We start from the raw sequence: 5,980 nt of genomic DNA, 5'->3' as shown, positions 1-5,980 counted from the left end.
TTTGTGTCCGCCCAGTCCAACTGATCATGTGGAAGACACTGGCAAGAAAAAAAAGATTGAAATTTCGGCAATTATTGATCTCAAAATGGCGATATCACGGAAATGCAATTTCAACACGATTTAGGCGAAATAGGATATGCCTGAACTTTGCGCCAACACGTGCAACCAAAGTCAGACTATTTTGCGACAGCCCAGTCCAACTGATCATGTGGAAGACACTGGCAAGAAAAAAGATTGAAATTTCGGCAATTATTGATCTCAAAATGGCGATATCACGGAAAATGCAATTTCAACACGATTTAGGCGAAATAGGATATGCTTGAATTTTGCGCCAAAATGTGCAAACAAAGTCAGACTTTTTGTGTCCGCCCAGTCCAACTGATCATGTGGAAGACACTGGCAAGAAAAAAGATTGAAATTTCGGCAATTATTGATCTCAAAATGGCGATATCACGGAAAATGCAATTTCAACACGATTTAGGCGAAATAGGATATGCTTGAATTTTGCGCCAAAATGTGCAAACAAAGTCAGACTTTTTGTGTCCGCCCAGGCCAACTGATCATGTGGAAGACACTGGCAAGAAAAAAGATTGAAATTTCGGCAATTATTGATCTCAAAATGGCGATATCACGGAAAATGCAATTTCAACACGATTTAGGCGAAATAGGATATGCTTGAATTTTGCGCCAAAATGTGCAAACAAAGTCAGACTTTTTGTGTCCGCCCAGTCCAACTGATCATGTGGAAGACACTGGCAAGAAAAAAGATTGAAATTTCGGCAATTATTGATCTCAAAATGGCGATATCACGGAAAATACAATTTCAACACGATTTAGGCGAAATAGGATATGCTTGAATTTTGCGCCAAAATGTGCAAACAAAGTCAGACTTTTTGTGTCCGCCCAGTCCAACTGATCATGTGGAAGACACTGGCAAGAAAAAAGATTGAAATTTCGGCAATTATTGATCTCAAAATGGCGATATCACGGAAAATGCAATTTCAACACGATTTAGGCGAAATAGGATATGCTTGAATTTTGCGCCAAAATGTGCAAACAAAGTCAGACTTTTTTTGTGTCCAAAGTCAGCCCAGTCCAACTGATCATGTGGAAGACACTGGCAAGAAAAAGATTGAAATTTCGGCAATTATTGATCTCAAAATGGCGATATCACGGAAAATGCAATTTCAACACGATTTAGGCGAAATAGGATATGCTTGAATTTTGCGCCAAAATGTGCAAACAAAGTCAGACTTTTTGTGTCCTCCTAGTCCAACTGATCATGTGGAAGACACTGGCAAGAAAAAATATTGAAATTTCGGCAATTATTGATCTCAAAATGGCGATATCACGGAAAATGCAATTTCAACACGATTTAGGCGAAATAGGATATGCTTGAATTTTGCGCCAAAATGTGCAAACAAAGTCAGACTTTTTGTGTCCGCCCAGTCCAACTGATCATGTGGAAGACACTGGCAAGAAAAAAGATTGAAATTTCGGCAATTATTGATCTCAAAATGGCGATATCACGGAAAATGCAATTTCAACACGATTTAGGCGAAATAGGATATGCTTGAATTTTGCGCCAAAATGTGCAAACAAAGTCAGACTTTGTGTCCATGTCCAACTGATCATGTGGAAGACACTGGCAAGAAAAAAAGATTGAAATTTCGGCAATTATTGATCTCAAAATGGCGATATCACGGAAAATGCAATTTCAACACGATTTAGGCGAAATAGGATATGCTTGAATTTTGCGCCAAAATGTGCAAACAAAGTCAGACTTTTTGTGTCCGCCCAGTCCAACTGATCATGTGGAAGACACTGGCAAGAAAAAAAAATTGAAATTTCGGCAATTATTGATCTCAAAATGGCGATATCACGGAAAATGCAATTTCAACACGATTTAGGCGAAATAGGATATGCTTGAATTTTGCGCCAAAATGTGCAAACAAAGTCAGACTTTTTGTGTCCGCCCAGTCCAACTGATCATGTGGAAGACACTGGCAAGAAAAAAGATTGAAATTTCGGCAATTATTGATCTCAAAATGGCGATATCACGGAAAATGCAATTTCAACACGATTTAGGCGAAATAGGATATGCTTGAATTTTTTGCGCCAAAATGCCAAAATGTGCAAACAAAGTCAGACTTTTTGTGTCCGCCCAGTCCAACTGATCATGTGGAAGACACTGGCAAGAAAAAGATTGAAATTTCGGCAATTATTGATCTCAAAATGGCGATATCACGGAAAATGCAATTTCAACACGATTTAGGCGAAATAGGATATGCTTGAATTTTGCGCCAAAATGTGCAAACAAAGTCAGACTTTTTGTGTCCGCCCAGTCCAACTGATCATGTGGAAGACACTGGCAAGAAAAAAAGATTGAAATTTCGGCAATTATTGATCTCAAAATGGCGATATCACGGAAAATGCAATTTCAACACGATTTAGGCGAAATAGGATATGCTTGAATTTTGCGCCAAAATGTGCAAACAAAGTCAGACTTTTTGTGTCCGCCCAGTCCAACTGATCATGTGGAAGACACTGGCAAGAAAAAATTTGAAATTTCGGCAATTATTGATCTCAAAATGGCGATATCACGGAAAATGCAATTTCAACTTGTTTTAGTAATAATACGGCGACCTCCGAGATTTACCCACATTGCCTACACAACGCTATTCCGATCTTAGGCCGATGAGTCCAACTGATCATGTGGAAGACACTGGCAAGAAAAAAGATTGAAATTTCGGCAATTATTGATCTCAAAATGGCGATATCACGGAAAATGCAATTTCAACACGATTTAGGCGAAATAGGATATGCTTGAATTTTGCGCCAAAATGTGCAAACAAAGTCAGACTTTTTGTGTCCGCCCAGTCCAACTGATCATGTGGAAGACACTGGCAAGAAAAAATTGAAATTTCGGCAATTATTGATCTCAAAATGGCGATATCACGGAAAATACAATTTCAACACGATTTAGGCGAAATAGGATATGCTTGAATTTTGCGCCAAAATGTGCAAACAAAGTCAGACTTTTTGTGTCCGCCCAGTCCAACTGATCATGTGGAAGACACTGGCAAGAAAAAATATTGAAATTTCGGCAATTATTGATCTCAAAATGGCGATATCACGGAAAATGCAATTTCAACACGATTTAGAGATGATAAGAGCGGTAGAGCGACGTGTAGGGAAAGAGTGTAGACAAAGTCAGACTTTTTGTGTCCGCCCAGTCAAACTGATCATGTGGAAGACACTGGCAAGAAAAAAGATTGAAATTTCGGCAATTATTGATCTCAAAATGGCGATATCACGGAAAATGCAATTTCAACACGATTTAGGCGAAATAGGATATGCTTGAATTTTGCGCCAAAATGTGCAAACAAAGTCAGACTTTTTGTGTCCGCCCAGTCCAACTGATCATGTGGAAGACACTGGCAAGAAAAAAGATTGAAATTTCGGCAATTATTGATCTCAAAATGGCGATATCACGGAAAATGCAATTTCAACACGATTTAGGCGAAATAGGATATGCTTGAATTTTGCGCCAAAATGTGCAAACAAAGTCAGACTTTTTGTGTCCGCCCAGTCCAACTGATCATGTGGAAGACACTGGCAAGAAAAAGATTGAAATTTCGGCAATTATTGATCTCAAAATGGCGATATCACGGAAAATACAATTTCAACACGATTTAGGCGAAATAGGATATGCTTGAATTTTGCGCCAAAATGTGCAAACAAAGTCAGACTTTTTGTGTCCGCCCAGTCCAACTGATCATGTGGAAGACACTGGCAAGAAAAAGATTGAAATTTCGGCAATTATTGATCTCAAAATGGCGATATCACGGAAAATGCAATTTCAACACGATTTAGGCGAAATAGGATATGCTTGAATTTTGCGCCAAAATGTGCAAACAAAGTCAGACTTTTTGTGTCCGCCCAGTCCAACTGATCATGTGGAAGACACTGGCAAGAAAAAAGATTGAAATTTCGGCAATTATTGATCTCAAAATGGCGATATCACGGAAAATGCAATTTCAACACGATTTAGGCGAAATAGGATATGCTTGAATTTTGCGCCAAAATGTGCAAACAAAGTCAGACTTTTTTGTGTCCGCCCAGTCCAACTGATCATGTGGAAGACACTGGCAAGAAAAAAGATTGAAATTTCGGCAATTATTGATCTCAAAATGGCGATATCACGGAAAATACAATTTCAACACGATTTAGGCGAAATAGGATATGCTTGAATTTTGCGCCAAAATGTGCAAACAAAGTCAGACTTTTTGTGTCCGCCCAGTCCAACTGATCATGTGGAAGACACTGGCAAGAAAAAAAAGATTGAAATTTCGGCAATTATTGATCTCAAAATGGCGATATCACGGAAAATACAATTTCAACACGATTTTGTTTTAATGAGACAGGCTCCAGACTTTTTGTGTCCGCCCAGTCCTACCGACCATGGAGAAGACACTGGCAAGAAAAAAGATTGAAATTTCGGCAATTATTGATCTCAAAATGGCGATATCACGGAAAATGCAATTTCAACACGATTTAGGCGAAATAGGATATGCTTGAATTTTGCGCCAAAATGTGCAAACAAAAGTCAGACTTTTTTGTGTCCGCCGAGTCCAACTGATCATGTGGAAGACACTGGCAAGAAAAAAAATTGAAATTTCGGCAATTATTGATCTCAAAATGGCGATATCACGGAAAATGCAATTTCAACACGATTTAGGCGAAATAGGATATGCTTGAATTTTGCGCCAAAATGTGCAAACAAAGTCAGACTTTTTGTGTCCGCCCAGTCCAACTGATCATGTGGAAGACACTGGCAAGAAAAAAGATTGAAATTTCGGCAATTATTGATCTCAAAATGGCGATATCACGGAAAATACAATTTCAACACGATTTAGGCGAAATAGGATATGCTTGAATTTTGCGCCAAATGTGCAAACAAAGTCAGACTTTTTGTGTCCGCCCAGTCCAACTGATCATGTGGAAGACACTGGCAAGAAAAAGATTGAAATTTCGGCAATTATTGATCTCAAAATGGCGATATCACGGAAAATGCAATTTCAACACGATTTAGGCGAAATAGATATGCTTGAATTTTGCGCCAAAATGTGCAAACAAAGTCAGACTTTTTGTGTCCGCCCAGTCAAACTGATCATGTGGAAGACACTGGCAAGAAAAAGATTGAAATTTCGGCAATTATTGATCTCAAAATGGCGATATCACGGAAAATGCAATTTCAACACGATTTAGGCGAAATAGGATATGCTTGAATTTTGCGCCAAAATGTGCAAACAAAGTCAGACTTTTTGTGTGTCCGCCCAGTCCAACTGATCATGTGGAAGACACTGGCAAGAAAAAATATTGAAATTTCGGCAATTATTGATCTCAAAATGGCGATATCACGGAAAATGCAATTTCAACACGATTTAGATTAAATATGATATGCTTGAATTGTTCGACAAAATGTGCAAACAAAGTCAGACTTTTTGTGTCCGCCCAGTCCAACTGATCATGTGGAAGACACTGGCAAGAAAAAATATTGAAATTTCGGCAATTATTGATCTCAAAATGGCGATATCACGGAAAATGCAATTTCAACACGATTTAGGCGAAATAGGATATGCTTGAATTTTGCGCCAAAATGTGCAAACAAAGTCAGACTTTTTGTGTCCACTTGAGTCCAACTGATCATGTGGAAGACACTGGCAAGAAAAAGATTGAAATTTCGGCAATTATTGATCTCAAAATGGCGATATCACGGAAAATGCAATTTCAACACGATTTAGGCGAAATAGGATATGCTTGAATTTTGCGCCAAAATGTGCAAACAAAGTCAGTCTATTTTGTGTCCGCCCAGTCCAACTGATCATGTGGAAGACACTGGCAAGAAAAAAGATTGAAATTTCGGCAATTATTGATCTCAAAATGGCGATATCACGGAAAATGCAATTTCAACACG

This window comes from Amphiura filiformis, unplaced genomic scaffold (genome assembly GCF_039555335.1).
Source record: "Amphiura filiformis unplaced genomic scaffold, Afil_fr2py scaffold_184, whole genome shotgun sequence".
Taxonomy (NCBI): Eukaryota; Metazoa; Echinodermata; class Ophiuroidea; order Amphilepidida; family Amphiuridae; genus Amphiura; species Amphiura filiformis.
The sequence above is the reverse complement of the archived record's forward strand: the minus strand, read 5'-3'. Positions refer to the sequence as shown.